General features: G+C 24.2%; 1 protein-coding gene across 3 annotated transcripts in view; it reads right to left on the bottom strand.

Moving 5' to 3' along the window:
• The window catches only part of LOC107170439 (uncharacterized), a 71,795-nt gene extending 54,836 nt beyond the window's left edge, over positions 1-16,959 (bottom strand). For all 3 annotated transcript variants that reach the window (XM_089220462.1, XM_089220461.1, XM_089220463.1), the window contains exon 1: positions 16,772-16,959. The gene's annotated coding sequence lies outside the window, so the exon portion shown is untranslated. The remainder of the gene's footprint in view (positions 1-16,771) is intronic.
• Positions 16,960-21,582: the final 4,623 nt, after the last annotated feature.

Here is a 21,582-nt window from a genome sequence, read left to right as displayed (position 1 = left end):
TTTTCAAAAATGTTCGACTTAAGTTTAACTATTCATAGGTATTTGCAATGTTCGATCATTATTAGTTTTTATTAAAATTAATATCGATAAAAATTTATTTGTTTGGCAGAAAAGCTTTAAAATTTAATCCAAGGCTCTTAATACATTGTTACAATAGCAGTTGAAAAATAAAATAAATTCATATTCACAATTTTTTTTTATAAGAATTCAAAGTTTTAATTTTGACAACATATGTAAAAATCACGAAAATTCGCAAATTATTTTAAGCTAGCAATTCATAAAAAAATTAATTTTTTTAATCTAAGATTTGAAAATGTTCAATAATCTGTAATATATCTTATACAGATAAACCGTCTTCGCTCAGAATCGTTTTTCGTATACAATGATAATATAATATCATTGGATTCAAATTTAATTCCATCCATTACAGTAACCCACTTATAACCTACTGTACAGCAGAGCGACATTCACTTTCCCGCTTTTTTTCATTATTCATTTTAAGATTAATGGTTTATAATTATCGTTTATCAGTCGATCAGTATTCAAATTTCAAATGAATATGTTGTTTATTTAAGTTATCAATTAGATTTTTTTTTTTAAGTTTCACTTTATTCAGGTGAACTCTTGACACGCACACTTTTTTTAACAAGAGTTAACGAGATGATAAAGTTGATAAGTTTTACAATCGTCATCGTCATCTATAATTGTAATCTATATTATATAGCGTTTATACCATCTAAAATTCTGACGAATAATAGAATAAAGGCTTGGTATTATTACTTCGGACATTAAATAAAGCATTTCATCAAACTATATTGTGGTAATATAAAAAGAGGAATAGTTTTATATGGTTACAAATTGAACATCTTGTAATCGGTGTAAATATAAGAGGCATCGAAAAGAAAGCCTATACCTACATTGACCATTTAAAATGAATTACAAAATTTGTGACGTTCATGAAATGATAAACAAAGTAGACTTTTAAAGGAATATTGCATAATTTAAATGTTATATACTTTAATAATATGCATCTTATATTTTAAGTAATTTTATATATACGAGTACATATGTATAAAAAAAATCACACCCTATAAATAAAATACAGTAACTAAAAATTTAAATTTAAACATTGTTTTTATTTTATGAGAAAGAATCCTGGAGATTCATATTAAGTCAACCCTAAGGACACACACTAAAATACAGAACCAGTTCCCGTCGAAACTGTTTTATGATAGAACAAAAATACATTCATCGCTTTACTCAGAATTTAAAATAATATGATATTAGGATAATCTAGATGAAGATGATAGTAATTTTATTCAATTTTATTTTGATAAATATAAGATGATAGATTTTTAATTGTTTAATAAAATACATAAAACAATTTCTTATGCACTTTCTTATTGTGTTTTTATTATATTTTATTATCATTATAATATTTTGTTCAATAAAAATGTTTAGTGATTAAGCGTTATTTCATTTCGTGATCGAAAAAAAAATTATACCATATATTATTAATGGTAGATAGGTAGCAATACATAAATTATAAATATACCCACAATAATTACCTACTTTCAAATGCTAAAAAATTATTTAATCAATACATATAAAATATATAAAAAGGGTAAAATATTTTACTGGAAAAGGTTTTAATATACTTAGCTCGTGCACTTGTGTGTATAAATGAGCATTTACATACGGATTTGTGTGTTTCAATTAATTTTATTATTTAGTTTTTGAATAAATAGACATCAAAACTATGTTTTTCTCTGTACCTATAGCATTACATAACAAAACAATACCAAATATGTTCCTATTAACAATCATTTATTTATACATAAAGTGGGTGTTGTTTTATTTTTACGGTATCGATAAAAAAACTATTAAATTCAGGAATAGTGAAAAAAATTGTATTTTGATGATACTGATGATACATTCATTAATAATAATACGATTAAAAGAAATTATAAATTGATCAAAATATTGTAAATAACTCATCTTGACTAACTATAATGGATTTATATTTTTGCCTATCCGGAATTACAGAAGCTATGAGCATGCAATTTGATCTGCAGTAGTTTCTTCTTAAGACACTAAGACCACAAGTAAAATTCACATTTTAAAGAAGTCTTAAATGTAGATTTTGAGATCCACGGTTGAAATTGAATTTTTTTTTGTTTATAGCAGGTTGCCACTTGTCGTTGGTTACTCAGGTAGATAAGGCAAAAGTCTACATAAAGTTGTCTCAATTGCAAGACATCGTCTCTAAAGCTATATTTTAAAACCAAATGTATGTTTGTAGCTTATATAATCATACTTCTCATATTCATAATTTATATATAATTGATTCATTTTGACGAAATTCTCAGAATGTTTTTAGAGATATCAGAAAAAATTTAATGAATAAGTAGCGTAAAGCACGTTAAGATATATACAAAATGCTAAATTAAAATTACGATTGTGGTTGTCCATCTGAGTAGAATTATTTTATAAAACAATAGGTACATGGATGCTGATTTATCCATGAACGGAAGTACATACATTCTGAGATACATTTTTATAGCGTATGTACTATATAGGATTTGATGCAAAAAAAATAAGTTGGGTTATTCAGCAGGTCATAGATTGATATATATTTTTTAGTTCTTCGATGAAAATCAGTTATTACTTAAATTAAATAAATATAGGTCCAGTAGTTATTATCTAGATCTAATAATTAATTTCATATATTTTTGACAGTTTAAAATCTGCTAAATTAAAAACAACATTTACATTTGGTGGGAGATTACTCAAAACTAAATAGCAAAGTCAAAATTGCCTTTTGTAAATTATACAATAGATGTCTAATATATGAAATAAACAAAGTTTAAGAAAAAAAATAATATTTGGCACAATTTAGTTCAAAAACTATAAACTGCCGGGTTACTAACCATAGTAGGCGCAGGTATACAAGTATTTAACATCTTTATTCGATTTTCACATTCAACTCTTAGAACTATTTTACAGGTCATATATATTATTATCTGGATTAAATACTTAAATATCCGATGAAAAAATGAAAAGCTTGTGTCAGAATAATTTTGTTAATTTATTAGATTTTAGAAAAATGTACTTTTGACTATCCATACCAACCTTGAAATAAACTGTGTTAGTATAATATGCATATAGTGGTTTGTATCATAAATTTAATATTGCATTATAACAACTTTATCATTATGCCGACAATACAAATACGTTTTCTTAAAGGACTCAAATATTGACTCAGAAGGTCATAATTCACTTCAATACAGAGTATTATATTGGTCAACAAAAGAAGCATTACGTCGTTGTACGTATATATAGTTTTTAGCCAAATATCATTACATAATGTAATATGATCAATCACATTATTGTGTTCATCGATTACCCTTCTATTTTTGATACGAACAACAAGTATTTTATTTTATTTTATTTTATTTTTTTTTTAACCAAAAGTGGTTCAAATTTATTGTGATATTTTTAGTTAAGAATTATTACGAAATATGAACTATTTGATAGGTAGATTAACAACTGAACTATTTATTTTAACTGTAATAATACGTTGTTGAAAAATATAGTAAGTTTAGTAATGAACTATTGTTCATTTTCCGAGTGATAATTATTATCGCATTATATAGCGATCATATACCATATATCAGAGACTTACGTAATATTTTTGTTTTCTGTGATGGTTATACAGTTATCAATTTAGTTTACAGCATATAACAGATATAATAATAGAGCTTCGTTTATATAATATTTCGACAAAATACAAAATTGTATACAAAAATTGTATTTTTGTAGTCAAAATTGACTTTATTCTTCAGTCATAATTTATAAGCTAGAAATCGAATTTTTTGCACTTATCAGCTTTTTGCCACAGTGGTACAATATCATTTAAAAAATATAAAATTGTATTAGATATAGAAATATCAGTACTATATGTTATGTAGTCAATCCTCTTCAAATCAATTACGTCTAGCTGATATATGCATATTATAGGGCAATATTTACAAATATATGTTGTAAAATATGTCTTATCGTAATAATTTATTTAAGTTGTGTCAGCAACATAACCAATATTCACTATCAAACATACAAATTATCATATTTGTATTTAACATCAACTTGTAAACATTGTCCTAACTGAATATGGAGACGAAATTAATATTTGCGTGTACAATAACATGCGGAATTAGTTATCTAGTGTGATATAGATATATGTGATTAGGTACTATTAGATAGGTAGAAGATATGTGAATAAGCAATAATCATCTGCTTTTTGATCTAATAAAAAAGTTGAACTACATTTTTCCTTTCAGCTTCATACTTATGATATGCATTTACGAGATTAATTATAGTATTATTTTTTATTTTTTAATTAATGAAATAATGTTTGTGAAGATAAATTAGATTTAAAATGAATGGTTATAATTTCATAGTATAATAATTTTTATTTATGAACTCATTAATACGTCTTGTAAGATAAATTATTTTAACATAAGGGTTTTATTTTTATCACACTCGTGATTTAAATAAATATATTTTTTTTCCAATTTAAATCAACAGATTAAAACAAACTTTAACTAAATGTCTGTGTATAATAATATGCAGGTTTTTATTAAAGAATCAGCTGACATTCCAAGTATTTAAGAAATATGACTATATTTAAAATTCTCTTTTAGATCCATTCCAGTTAGATATATTAATGGTTGAACGATTTGTTGAACGATTATCGCTTTTTTTTTAACCTTGTTAGAATCAAAACCCATTCGTTTTAAATTTGTATCAGATTTCTATTCAGTTAAGATTATAGTGGAACTTGGCAATGCTCCTTTTTTGTTATTGGAATTAAAGTTTCCGTATTACCATTTTCTATGATAAAAAAACGTTTTAAAGCTTTAACCAATAAAACACCAAAAGCTTTTCCAGTCTGCGTCTGCTATAATACCATTTTGATTGTTGTTGATTTGTTTTTTTTATTGCTTTCATCATGATAGTCACAATCTAATAATTTAGAATGTACCTATTTGAATTTTTTTTTATCACACTTCTTTATTTTCACTGTGTATTATTGAGTATAATATACCTTTGATAAATAGGTACTATAAACTGCAAATTCAATTAAGTTAGATAAATCACATTATTATAATTATTGGGCTTATCGTTTGTTGACAGTCAAGGATTAAATATTAACCTGAAATTTGGATTAATAACTTGTAGATTATATACTATAATATTGATATTTAAAAAATAAATCAGCATTTTTTTTTTTAAATTCATCGTAAGATTATTAAATCTCGATGATTAAAGTAAGTAAGTTTTTCTACAGTTTCTGTCTCTTAATAATATTAATAATAAATTTGTTAGGGAGATTAATGTAAATGTGTGAGAGGGGCAAACATCCAACCCCTGTGGCGACGCCTCTGGCACTTAAGACTTACTATCGTATAGAGTCTATACTATAGACAATAGATTGTATAATGATATGTTGTATTAAATGTAAAATAATAATTTATCATTATAAAATATATTTTCAATGTTTTTAACGTTTGTTTGTGATGCACATAGGTATAATAGTAAGAATAAAAAAATGTTCGATCAATATTGAAGTAAACACAATTTTTAAACAACATAATATTAATAATATATGCTATTTCTTTATGTATATATATATTTATCATTTATAAATTACTTAGGCACAATTCATAATAATTTTAAAAAAAAATTGATTACACGGAAAAATATATTAAAAAAAAATAATACTATCAACTATGTTTAAAAATGAGTTGCTTTTATCTATAATGACATATCCTTTTAGATAAATAAAAACACACACCAATTTATTTCAGATATCAATTTTTAGTTCAAATTTAAGAAAAATTGAATGAATATTAGAAGATTTAATGTGTACAATTTATTGATATTTAACTTTAAATGGTTATAAGAATATATTATAATTGATTCATTTTTACATTTATTATATTTTTATAGGTTTTTTGTTTTGTGCGGCATAATATGCACATAAATAATATACTATATTGCATGTCTCTTTGTAGTAACCAAAAGTCTTTACTACTACGTATATACGTCTTTCAAATGTATTAATGCTCAAAACCTTAGTTAGTAATGAATTAAAAATAAATTATCAAAGAAACATTTTCGGTAAAGGATATCTATTATAAGTTAACTAAATTAATGTATTAATTAAGTTTGTTCCTAAGGTATCATTGATATAGAATTGAATATTGTATAATAATTTATGTAGGCGTTTTAATTGAAAAATATTCCCAAGCTGTATTGTGTTTCTGAGGGATTACTAATGAGTAATGGTGAATAAAATGAAAAAAAAAAAATGAAATTTCTATTTTATCATCATTATAATTTTTTTTTCATGTAGGTACTTCACAATCCCATATTGGTTAATATTAATTAATACTTAAATTCAATCAAATATTTTTGATGATACATAAAATATAACAGCTTTTGAATCTGTCATAAATTTTGATTTATTTTACTGCTTAAAATTGGTTTGGTTGTTGTTATAGAATTTATTAGAAGAATATAAAAACTAAGTACACCATATAATATACAATATATTATAATATTATTTTCATAGTAAATAAATAAATAATATACTCGTATATAAATAGTTTGATTAGAAATAGGTATATTTTTATGTTTTTGTAAAACTAAGAATCTATTTGACTTATCTTTCTAACCTTAGTGCAACATAGAATTTTTTTATTAAATATAACTAATCTTATATTATCGTCATTAATATTAAAGTAATTTGGATTATTATCAAACTCAGTGTATTGCAAATAACAGTCTTTTTATTGATATTAACATTTTATATGGAGTTAAGAGTCTTTTAAAATAAAATTTTTTTGTATACCTAGCTATAGCTAAATTTAAAATCTATATACTATTAAAATTACATAAAATCACTTAAAAATTATCATCAGATAATATATTCCGTAGTATTATTATCGTTAAGTATGATATTTAAAATAAAACATCTATGATATAAAGTATAAAAACAAAAGATTGGTTCTGTTAAACAAAATTTCACTATTGTGATTAGGTCAAAGAAAGATTTATTAAATCTCATTAAAACTCTTTGTTTGGAATAATTTTATGATTAAACACGATTAAAGATTACTTAGACATAGGTATTAATTAATTATTTCAAATTTTAGGGTGTATAAAACAAATTTAAAATTCAATATTTTTCTACATATTTTTGCTAATTATTTTTATAAAATTTACACATTTTCATATTTTCTAATAAATTATATAATTTTAGGGGCTTAATCATAAGTGACTAAATATATTCCTTTATTATACATACTTAATAAAATCACTTATGATGGTTTATAATACGTTACTTGCTTTTAAAATTGTTATCATTATTAATTATTGTTATTATAATTACTATCCAAAATGATTCATTAAGTATTCTTATTATTTTATGGCGAGGTAATAGAAGCCATGTTTTTCTCTCAAAATATTGTGTATAATATTAATTAACTGCTTTGTTCACAAGGTTTGAAGAACTTATAACAGTAAATCGTTAATGTTGGGCAATAATTTTTTAATTTTTTATATAAGCTTTTAAGTAAAATAATTTTAATTTTAATTAATATATAAATTGTTTTTGTTATTTTCACTAGTTGTAAATATATTTTTAAATGAGTTTTAAAATATATACCTACATTTGTATTAGGTAAAAATGAAATTTTCACTTATATCTTCTTATGTGAGTATAAAATAAATATATATATTTTTAAAATCTTTAATCTCATAGCATATAGCGTTATAGGTAATCTGAGCATTAAACTTTTTTTTACTTGTAAAAAGAGTAAAAATATTTGTATACAAAAAAATTGAATACCATCATACTTAAAAATGAAAAAATGAAGTAAAATCATTTCAGGATGATAAGAAATGTCTTATGTAATTATAATCACTCTATGTGTAGATTTTGGAAAATTTTACAAATCACATAGTGTATTATTTTATGATAAATCCACGGTATTAACAAACATCAGTCCTAGTTTATTTTATATATATATATACAATCCTATGTGGCATAAATAACCATGTCAACTAAATCACGAAAACTCATTGAATATAATAAGCATATTATATAAGAGTATAGGTATATACAACTTTAATATAAACTATAATATAGTCACATAGGTAGTATACAAGGTGATTCTTTTATCAAACAACACTTATATGGGGTTTGTGTGTAAATACCTATAACACACAAATACCACCCAAAACCACCCAACTTTGGGAGGCTATATCTTGTAAACGGATTAACGAAAAATGAAAATTTAAAAGTGAAAATTAATTGAAAAAATAGCCTTCTTAGTTTATGAAATATTAAGTATAGGTTGTCATTTAAAAATCAAAAGCTGATAATGGTTTACCTGATAAATATAAGGGTGAAAATATTTAAAAAATATATACTTCTAGAACAAGATGGTTCTAAATATTTTGAAAAAAAAAAAATTTGAAAAAAGTCAACAGTTTTTGAAATAATGAGTGTTGTTTGATAAAAAAATCACCCAGTATAAATATAAAATAACCAAAAATATTTTGGGCACTAGTTTTAATACGAGTAAAATAACTAAGTTCTATGTTATATTGAAATTTAATTTTAACAGCGTTGAAACGATTACATAAATATACGTTGTATGAGTTTCATAGTAATCAGTAGGAAGGAATATGCATAATAACTTATAAATTAACATAGTGGCGTAGTTAGAATTACGAGTCTGAATATCGTACATTTCGATTTCTAATTTCTGTCATAAACTATCATACCATATCTGATAATGTTAACTAAAAATATAATGTTTCGACTGAAACATTGCAACAGTCATATTTTTTGTGAGGTTAGGTATTTGATAGAATTTATTGTAATATAGACTCAAAATATAAAGGTAAAGAGATTTATTATATTTTTGGTGGTTAGGTGGCAATGTGAAGAATATTTTACAAATAAAATCCACGAAACGTGGCAGTTATATCAGTTATGCAGAATTAGCATTTTAACTGTCTATAGTATATTTTTCTGACTGTTCATAAATGTTAATTAGAAGAAAAACAATGCAAATTAATAAAACTATAAAACACTGGCCAGTGAAAATAGGTAGTTACCTACTATTCAAATGTAGTGTCACGAAATATTTTGTTTAATTTGTGTTGTTTCACTGATACGTAAATAGTGCATAAGTACAAAGTCATAAATTATTATATAATTAATTTTTCCTTTTATGGAATTTATATTTTTGCAATTTCTTTGAAACCTAACTCTACTGTTTATCCCGATACCTTGCAATAATTCTTGATCGCCCATTCTAGTGTTCATGTATTTTCATCTGAGAACGATGCACAATATTATTTTAATGTTATTTGATTATCCATAAAACTTGAAATCATTCTCTCCGGCATGACGACAAGCACTCTAAATTTGATCCTATTTTTATCACCTATAATATTTATTAATTTAAAACGATACCACTTTTATTTCCTTTTCGTCTTTTTATTTTTCCATGAACCTTCTTGTTTTCTGATATCTCCTTAATTGAATCCATAATTGAACTTTTCCTATTTGAAGGGGTTTCGCTAAAGCACATTATATTTTTTTTATCTCAGCTGTTGTTTGCACATTTCATGGTTGATTTTTGTTTTTACTTTACTATATCCTTCATTGTGTGTAGTTTAAAAAAAGCTTAGTTTCAAGCACTTTTTGTAAGATAAAAAGTGTTATTTTTTCTAAGGTATACATTTAAAATGTACAAAAATATAAATAAATTAGTTTTAGTATAAACACTTTTAAAATTAAAGTAATGTACAGATGAGATATAAGAGATGGGTTATTGAACTTAAGGTTATTTTTTAAATTTTTATAAGACATTTTACAAAGTTTTTCTTTAAAATAGTATCCATCATAATTCATAACTCATTGGTAAAAATAAATAGTGATTGATATTTTAGTATTTAGGTTGGTGTCCGGTTAGAGGCCTTGTAAAGAAATATTTTAAAACTAATTTTTTTTTTTTTAAATGATTTTAGGTAAAGTTATACAATTTTGGATTTTGACATCAATTTATTATGAATACTATTTTGCTTTTAATACTAAATACATTTAAATTAATAACGTATAATTGTTGTATAAAATAGGTGTATGTATTTTTCAATCCAGCTGATTGAAGATATTGTTATGGACACGTCTCCACAACTAACTTGCTCGTATTATAACTAATGAGTGGTTTTAAGTTATCATTACTCTTTATTAAAATAATTAAATCAATAGAAGTGACTTGGTGAGGCGCGGTCGTACGCTCAATCTGTGGAAACGCATTGAGTGTTAGTACCGGCTGCAGTTGCTAGTTTCTGGATGGGTGACCACCCGGAATTTTTAGCAACATATCCTTGCCACACATACACAAACACATGTTACAACCCTACCCACTTAAAAAAACCTATAAACTCAATACACAAAAATAACCCCTACCATACCACCCCACACCCAATGGCCTATGTATAGCTAATGGCCTTAGTCACCGGGCTTTAGATCAATAAATAATAAAAAAAAATCAATAGAAATTTAAATATAACAGAATTTGACGGTTTTAAATATCAAAGGCTCTTCTTGATGCTCTGTCAATACTACACTGATTCTTATATGGGCAATGAGACACGGCAGGGGCTCACTTGGGCAGAAAACTGTCCGCTCAGAGAATTCCTTCATACCGTGTGACCGTGTGTCTCCACCCGTTCACATTAACAAAATGCTTACTAACTAATGCAGACAGAGGTTCCTAACAATATTTATTTTTCTTAGTGTTGCGACTTTTTATAGGTTACAATAGGTTAAATTCGAGTTTATTTTAAAATTATTTAATTATGTAATATTAATAATATTTATAATTGTATTTTCTATAATAAATAAGTAATACTCATTTAGTTAGTCTACACAATTTATAATATTAGTAAATTAGACCACAAAACAAAGTGCAATGTCTGTTATTATGTACAAGTTGTCACAAGATACCTTAATTATTAAGATAATATAATGAATACTGAGTATCCCTATCAATTAAGAATTTAAAACTAGAAAATATTTTAATACAATTACATTTATAATTTTGTATATTCCGAAATGAATAATTTAATAAATTATAATTGCGGTAGGTATAGGATTGTTTTATCACAAGGTGTTAAATTTCAAAAACACCATTTACATTAAATAAAGTTATTCTAAATATGTAATTATTATTATTGGATTATTTTTCTGAATAAACTTAATTATTAAATTGATTCTGAATGAGAACACATGATATTGTTATAAAATAAATTCTTAAGGTAAACGCTGGTGGTTAACAATCTTTAGAAATATCGGAGACAAATTATACCTATAATTATTATGGTTAAAATGTATATTTCAGTATGTAAAACTATTTTATTTTAATATTATGGAATAGATGTGACCTTGTTTTTCTTGACAAAGTATTTTTTGACTCTGATTAACATGAAAAACTTAAATAAAATTCCTTTTATTTATCTGTAAATTTACATAGGCGTTTGCTTCTATTATTTTACAACAGTGAAGTACTCAATGAGCCTTAACGTATTATTATTTTATGTTTAATTTGTGTTCATAATTTCCTGCACAGAAGTGCAAAGATAATATTTAATGTATGGATACGATTAACATAATAATTAAAACTGTTCAGAAATGCTTTAATAAATATCATTATCTATTTAACTTAAAGATTTTTTAGGCACGCGTATTTAAATTGTTTTTTGATTAATTATATGAATAAATGTTTAATATTCTTTTAAAAAATAATAAAATGCATGAATTTAAAGAGATCTGTCAAATTAAAAGTGTTCGGGATTTGATGTATTACATGATTCATAATGATATTAATTCATCAAGTAACGATGGTTGGTTACTTGTATAATATGAACGTGGTTAGTAATTTAATTTTACGGCCACTTGCTTATTAGCTATACTGTGTAAAAATAACAAACTTTTATATATAAGTATCACACTATAAAAATCGATAACGGGTGGATTTAACTTTTGCTTCACACTGTCAATAATGAACGATTTTATTTATTTTCCTTTTTACAAAATAGTGTGTCATAATAAAATAACCAAATTTATATTCGATAAATAAATAATATAGTGTATACCCGGGTTATTTAGTATTTAATTAAAAAAATAATATACCTATAGGTTTCCAATTAAAACTATTTACGTATAATTGAGGAAAAAAAACTACAGGGTACGTATATATACTTAGTTACTCTCATTTAAACTATGAAGGGAAGTATTTTTTATGTATATTAATAAAATTGCCTTATCAGCTAATAAATTAATATTTAAAATTAATAATATCTTAATCGTTTCATGTATGGAGGAAATATAGAATGATATAATATATTAGGTACCTAAGTATACAATAATGATTAATAATTTTCAAATGTAAACATATATTAAATTATAATCATTAGAAAATCTATCTATCATAATATCTAATACAAATTTATTTCAGAAATATTTAAATACATTAGGAATTTTATTTTCTAAATATTTTCAGACCCAACCTTTAAGTTAACCTTTTTTAGGGTGGATGTAACCCACAGCTAATAATTTCATTTAAAAATATTATTTTACTTATTCTCCCTAACAACTTTATTAGTTTATTCTAATAGCTTTTTCAAAATCAATGGTATTTAAATCATAATTGGTCTCTAATCAGTGATAATAAATTAATTACGATTTATATTACATTATAATGGCACATTACTAATTATAGCCTATAGGTATAACTTCTCTCAGGAACATATTATGTTACATACATTAGTGTATTATGCATAATGTTCTAGATTAATGGAACAAACATTGAGGTTATACATTACAATTTGAAATTTTCAGTTTTAAGAGTAGACTTAGTATTTGCGTTTTGATTATATTTAATTTTTTAATATTTAAATGCTTAAAATGTATATTTAAGTTATACCCGAGGTTTGTTAAACTAAAATTGATTTAAATATTCATTATTATGTATTACTTTTATTAATGGAATAAATTTGTTTCTTCTTAACTTGAAATCACTACATTGCATATATTATCATTGTTTTTATTGGTTCTTTACAAACATAACAGTGCAATTTAATAAATGCGGAAAAATAAGTTAATGTTTTCAAGATTATAAAATTGTCTTAATGTTTCTAAAATATTTAAATTTATTACTGTAATTACACACCTATTTATAATTTGTTTTTTAATGAAGGAAATTTTGATTATTTGTATTCTTATTGCGTGAAAAACTGGACGACACTTTAGTTAACGTAATCATAATATAATATAATATGTGATTTGAAATACACGAATTATAGAATTATAACTTATAAAACAATTAGAAACTTAAATGTATCATCCCTATATACACACATGGAATTGTAATTAGTATAACTATAATGGCCATTGATGCCGTTCTTAAGAGCAACAAAAGAAAAAAACCATTAGTTTTTAATTCCAAAATCCTGAAATATTTTAATGAAAATAAAATTGTACCAAGATGGCTAATAAAGCATTATTATAGGTAGTATAGAATAAAGTATTATTAAAACGACGAAGACAAATTGAAACTATTGATTTTTTTATGACCATGGTTTGTTGTTGTTTTTTTTCACGATTTATTGGAATCCAATCGCATGCAATATGTTGACTGTCTTTACACACACAAAAAGAATGTTCTTAAATCGTGTGAATATTATAGATATATTTACTATATTATCTTATAAAATCAAATATAATTATACCTACATTTTGTACAGTTTTTTGACATTTAATATCAACAATAATTGGTTTATAAGAAAATTAATTTCATTTTTTTATGTTTTTATGGAAGCTTTGATGCCACTAAATACAATTACCATAAGAATTATTGTAGTTACTACGATTTTCGTATTAAACGTTTATTTTTTTTGTCGTATTTTTGCCTCTTTATTTTATTCTTTTCACTTTCACAATCATTAAGGTTTAATACTTCTGTATTGAAAAAAAAATAAATGAGATGAAATCAGTTCAATCATTTTTTTTTTTTTTTTTGGGAAAGATCGAATGAACTATTTTCTGATTTGAAGGATTCTGGAGAAACCCTTAATGAATCTTTAAGATATAAAGATTTAAGATAGACACTTTAATAATACTGCCAATGAAATAAAATATACTTCTGTTACTTAAGATGGAATGTCAACATTTTAAATCCATTTGACGAGACTTCTTTATTTTAAAAATAATATACGACAAAGTCATTGTTGGTCGTAAACTTGTTAACAAAATGTAAGAATACTTTATTCTAACTAAATATTATTGTATACGTTGGCATTTTTTCTTAAGTACCTTTGTGTTTTGTTCAGAGAAATGTCCATTAGGTAAAAATAAAAGTAATATAACACCTTTTCCAGGGAAAAACTAACAATCATTTGCAGAAAAAAAAACTTTAAAAATAACCTTATGTCAAATAAGTGAATACATTTTATTATTTTTAAAAATAGGCTCCGGATATCAATTTTTAGATTTTATTGGTTTTGACAGTTGTGCATAAATCTACATTGTATTTATTGGAAAACAGAGCACGATTGAGTGGTTTACTATTTTTTTTTTTGACTAGAATGTGTAGCAGCACAGGCATAAAAATAATTTATACTTTTAAGAAAATTGATTAAAAATACTAAAATATTTTTGTTTATAAAAGAAAAAAATTCCTTGACATTATAGTTAATGATTATTGAGGATTACTACGTGTTGTTATACTTACAAAAAAAATTAAGCCTAAAAGTTTTATTAGCTTATTAACCAGTGAGTAATGACATATATTTTCAAATAATCATTTTCTGATACAATTTCAATATTTCATTATTACATTTTTTAATTAGGTACCTACCTACCTACCTTATATTAATTATTTATGACACATTTTGTTTATTACGATGATGTCTTATCTTGATTAACTCTCTTGGGAATTACATTTAGCGATGATACGTAATTTAAATTGCCCCGAGAGACTTTAATATAGTCAAATAATCGTAAAATTATAATATCTATTAATTAAGTTCTCTACATGTTTTCATAGAAATTCTGAACAATTCAAATGAAATTCTACACTTCTCAGTTCTCGGTCTACTACAAATAGGCTTTAAAATAAACTATTTTAGGAATAATACTCGAAACCGTAAATTGTATAACTGGAGAAGTTTTGATACTTTTATGTAATTTAATTAGAGCATAACAAAATAAAATAAGTCGTAAGAATATTGAACAGTTTTAATTAAATAGTGTAGATTTACAAATTACATTACTATAATTAGGTTTTCACAGCTTATTTAATTGTAATATCTTTGTAACTAAGCTGAGATTAATGTTAATTATTTTATATTATTATTAACAACGTATTACATAATATTGTAGCACGAAAAAGTATATTTTGATTATGACCTTGATTAATCGGTTCCTAACTAAAAATAAAATTCTAAGTACTTTTGTTCCATTCCTATATACTTAAATTAAATGTGTGAAATTGTAACAGTATGAGGAAAATAATTATTTCATTGCATACTAATAAAATTTATCTTTGTAAGTAAAACTTTTTATTGTATTTTACCAGGTCATATATCTATTCTAAACATAATACCTGCACATAGTAAATATTGCAGTTTTGAAAATTACTGATTTTCATAATTTTGTTAAAATGCGAAAACAGATATAATTCAAATGTATATATATATGTTTAAAAAGTTTTAAAACAGTATATTATATGTGCCTTTCAAATGCAATTATCAAGTCATCATTCAAACAACAAGTGAGATTACAAGCCTTTTTTTTCATGTTATAATATTATAGAATTTTTAAATTTGGAGTCCAAAATCAAGTTTTTTGTTTACTGAATTTATGTTATTTAATTATACAATGCATCATATTGATGGATTTATCAACCAGTACAACTGTCAGTAAATTAAAATAAATATCAACTCGAACATATGTATATCGATCTTTTTATTATTACCAATTGAAATGTATACACTATACATTGTATTGACATAATGTTTTATTCCTTACTAACATTTCATTCAATTATTAAAACCCTCAAATGTTCAGGTTTTACAGATGTTTTAATTGAATTAGTTTTTATGAGGTTATTGTATTTATATGTAACATTTTGTTAACACGTTGGTTAATGAACTCTATAAAGTAAAATTGTATATTTTTACGTTATAAAAAATACAGCCTAACCATTTTTATTTATTAAGTTATATATACTCCTTTCAAGTAAGTACAAATCATCACACTTGGGAAATAGTAAATTAAAAATTTTTTAATTTATGAACATATAAATGAAGGCTGTTATTTTTAAACAAAAAGTAATAAATATATTATAGATATATCTATATATTCTTAATATTTATTTTAGGGAGCTTAATTTATTTGTTATATTTTTTTTTTTAATCATAGAAAATAAACATATTTACTAAAAGAAGTACTTATGCCTCATATTATGATGACAATTTTATTAAGTATTTTAAAACCAACAAAGTTTTTTCAATAGAATTATATTTCAAATTAATACACCTATCTAATAATATTTTTAGTTGATTTTTTTTGTAAAAATAATTTATAGTTTCAATTGATATCAGTCATGTATTTATTTTTACTTACATTTTTTGGTATTTGAGTTGAACCTTGTAAATAGCAAATGGTGATAATAATAACCATCAACACTAATATAAATTCAACACACTAAAAATGAATATATAGCAACTTACAACTTACGAATTTTTACTTTTACAAACTGTTCGATCTAAGGAATGAAGTTAACATATTGCAACAGACGCCGCTCGGCAGCGAGCCCGTGTAATACTGTATAGAAATTCTAAATGCTGATACCAAGCGGGGTGGAACAGTATGATATTACCAATGCGCACTCGTCAAGCTCCCCACACGGAATGTTCAGCAACCACTCATACTTATCTAATTTTCTTTCACATAAATTTCTCAATAATATGACTATATATATTGATTGATAATATGTGTTTTTAGTGAAAATAATTTTTTGAAGTTTAAAAAAAAAAAAAAAAATACCTGAAAAAATGTATTGAAATCGGCTTTAATAAAGGTGTTTCCATAATAAGAAGATAACATACAATAGTTATGGATTAGAAGATGTCCACTATCGATACTCCTGGTATGGATTATAATATGGTTAAGTTAAAGGAGAAAGTTGTGACACTACATCCTTTTAAGTTTTTTGGGTTAGTTATTGGGCATTGGTTTTGTGAATTTTTTAGGATATTCGGGTGGTTAATGAAAGAGTTAGATATAATGGCAGTTTCTTGTACTGTGTTCATTTTTAGGTTCAAGCGTAGTTATTGGAAAAATTGTGTGAGAATTTCGTTATTAAATTAAATATGTTGTTTAGAGTCATTTGAATTTTGTTTAGATTATATTTTATTATAGTCCCAGATTTTGATGCTTTTTATTTTATTAAATTTAAAATAGTATTTAAACTTAAATTTAATGAATTATAGTTTTGAAATTATATTTTTATTTTTTTTATTTTACAATTTGAAATACACAATCTATACAACATAGCACAATAAGCATATAATATGATATTATAATAGTAACATGAATATCTTGAATTAAGAAATCACCCATTGGTGACACTTGGCTGGGAATTACGCTGTCTAGAGTCTAGAACTTCGGGTTTTTTTTTATTATTATTTTTATTTATAACAATTATATTTAAAATTCAAATCATATATTTTGTTGCTCATGTTATATAGATACATAATTTAACTATGTGTGCAAGTTAAAGCATTATTAATACCTACGCAAATATTTAAAGTACATATTTAATTATGTTAGTGGTTATTTATAAAATAAATATATAATTTTTTCAGTTAAAAATCCATTTGAATACATCTTCGTATGTAAACTGTATACACAGGTTTTAGTTTTTAGCACAGTTTAAATAAATACATTTATATTCTGTTATATACTATAATCTCAATAACTTAAATTCTAAGGAGGAAAAAATTAAGTTATTAAATAAAATGATTCCATTGGGGCTTATTTTTCTATGGTTTATTGCAAATTCTGAAAAATTTATAAGTATTCAACCAAACAGTTTACTGTTATTCCATATGAAACATAATATTATATATTTATTTATTTATTTATTTATTATTATATTTATATATTATATTTATTTAAAAAATTCATTTTTTATTGTCAATATCTTTGAAAGTATGAATAATTATTATTTTTCTATTTGAATTAACGTCTAAATATATTTATTTTTATCACGTCTAATATTAAATAAATTGAAGCTATCTACATTGTAAATTTTATTTTTAAAATAATCAATTCTATATAATATATAGTATATATCATAGATATTTGACATATACAATATTACGTACAGCTGTATTCCATGACTGAATAGTCAAAATGATGTATAATATTCATTTGTAAATCATAAATCATACTAATGTATAATTTGTGAGTATATAATAATAATAATAATATTAGACATATTCTACTTAAGTTATATTTTTGTTTTAAATATACAAGTAGTACATTTGTTTTATAATAAAAACATGTGATAAATAATAAATATAAAGAAATTAATACACATAATATAACCAGAGATTATATAAAATAAATTTTATATAATCTGTGATATAACTTTCTCAGAGTGATACCATTTTATCTTTTGAATTTATATTGTGTTAATTAAAATTTAGGATTTTACACCATCATCGTTTAATCATTCACGGATGTTTACCATGTATGGTGTCTGAGTTTAGATAGGAGATTAAGGTATTTGAATGATTTAACAGTTGGGAGGGAAAACTTTATACATAATTAAAGCTGTTTCACAAACGATCTCTAAATGTGAGTCCGAGTGAAAAGTGTGGTTAGTTACATAAAATGGACTTTCGTAATCATACAAAGGATGATGAATTAGAACTTTGTACTTTTTAAATATTTGATTGTTTAATTAATCCACATAATTGAATAAAAATCCAAATGAGAAAATTAAGGTTTTTTAAATTAAAGATTTTAAATTGAGATTAAGTTTTGAGTGTTTTCATAACATTTAGTATAGAAAGTTTCTTCCCAAATTTAATATGAGACATATGGATTATGGTAGGTAATCCATCAGGGTTAGAAATTCGTTGAGAATTTAACCAATGTATCACTGGGAGAATCATTGAAACAATAATTTAATTACATGGTGAAATTTGAAGGGCTATTGTTATTTAGTTATAAAGAGTAGAAGTTAGGTGCGAAGATTTTCTAGTCATCAAAGATCAGGTTAGGTTTTATTTTATTTTATATTTTCTATACATCGATGACATACTATTTAAATTGTCTTGAATGTAGAGTCTATTCCTATAAACTAGTTAGATCTTCTTGAGAATATTTTTAATCATTTTATGCGTGAGAAAATTCTGTCACTAATATATGGGGAGAGGTATAAATAAAAAAGGGTTGGAAAAGATAAAGCACTTTAGGGGACACATGTTAGAAGAGGGGTTGATTATGATTAGAGGTCGGATTTTTATGATTTTAAATATTTGTTTCTAGTCTATGCAGTTAAGTGGGAGTGAGAAATCTTTACGATTCATGAAACACAGAATTCATTGAAAAAAATTTATTCTGCATAAAAAAGTATATTTTATGGGTTAGAGAATATTTAACACGTTAAAGAATATTTGAGAATATTTTTGTAATATCGGCATATAATGAATATATTTCACGTATATCAGCACTTTGATAGGTATATTGGGTCAGTCCCTTGACTACGTACATAATACATAAATAGTAATAAATATCATACCTTTAAATGTGGGACAGATTTAACATTGATATGAGTGAAAACTGTTGCGAATCCGTTCCATTCAAAGCTAAAAAATACAAGTGCCTATCATATTATATTTTATTTTGTGAAGACTTCGAACAGTATTCAGACATTACCTAAATTATATTAAATTTTGAAGAAATAATACAAAAAAACTTAATAGCAAACAGAAAAGAAATTATAAAAACTTGGAAAACTGTATGACTAAGTATATTAATGAGAAACTTATGCAACATATTGATTAAAGAAAGTTTTCTTCAGATATAAAATCTATGTATAACTTAAATAAATCTCTTGTATATAAAATATATATATTTTTTAACACACACCTTTAATGAACATTTCTATCCAAGTCTGCTTTACAGTTGTTAGTCTCTAACCTGAAAAATTAAAAAGAAAATTGTGCATAATTAAACGGAAACCAATTAGAGCCAACTTAATGAAACGCCTATTTGAAACGGGAACTAATTTGGTACCAGTACCAGACAAAATTTTATCCTGTAGATAATATTATGACGTATAAAATAAATGGTTCTAAAGATATTAGGAGGTTATAAAATTATTATTATCTACATTATTTCCTATGTTGCAATAGGTATTTTGCTTATTGTTGAAATATTACGATAACATTTAAAATTTTTGCATAATTTTTGCTCGGTGATGTTTTTCATAATTTTTATCAACTTATTTTTTTATAAATCTATTGTCTTTAAACAGATTATCATTTTTCGTTATCGTATGAAAGATAAAACACTATCAATAAACGACCACCGGTGTGATCTATAATATTATAGTTTATTAATTAATTAAAATTACGAAATTTTTTACATGTTATAGTGGTTGTATGGATTTTTTAAATATGCCACGCTAACATTCAGCTTAAAGATGAATTACTAACGGATTTAGAGATGTGAAAATTTTAAAATAATTGTAGAAAAATCAGAAATAGTTATGTAAATATTAGATACAACGTCACATGTAAAAGACCGCACGGAACGCGTTTATAAAAATATTATAATTATTAAATCTAAAAATAAAATAAGTTTTTTGAATATTACAGAAGAATTTTCTAGCTTAAAGTAAAACTGCATTAGATATTTTAACTCGCAGTTTTTTTATGGATATAATTATGATATAATAAACTAGGTATGATGTGTCAATAGCTGTTGTATATCAGTCTTTTGTTGCGCAAATATGGCGCTTACCTTTCGCCACTTCTCATTGGTTCACATATTATCATTACTCTTTTGGCGTTTTTATTAAAATTTTTTTGAACAATTTGAACATTTTCTACGATTTACAATGTGAAATAATTTATCACTTTTTAGTTCACGATCGATAATAACACCATTGATATAATAAATCAGAATGTGCATATCACAATAATAAAAATATAGTATGTGCTCACATACTACTATTGTGTAGTTCGTCAGCTTGGTGAGTAGGGAAAGACGATTTATTTTGGACAACTCCGACCCACCGGTATTTACCGTCCTCGTGGGTAGATTCGGAATGGCAGCTCCTCGTGGTCACTTTTCATGATTTTGACCTTTGTTATTGATTATTTCTGTTTGTTCTTCGCTGACACTTTGGTCGTATT

Source organism: Diuraphis noxia, unplaced genomic scaffold (assembly GCF_037042655.1).
Source record: "Diuraphis noxia isolate RWA-SAM2 unplaced genomic scaffold, SU_Dnox_SAM2 contig0002, whole genome shotgun sequence".
Taxonomy (NCBI): domain Eukaryota; kingdom Metazoa; phylum Arthropoda; class Insecta; order Hemiptera; family Aphididae; genus Diuraphis; species Diuraphis noxia.
The sequence above is the reverse complement of the archived record's forward strand: the minus strand, read 5'-3'. Positions and strand labels throughout refer to the sequence as shown.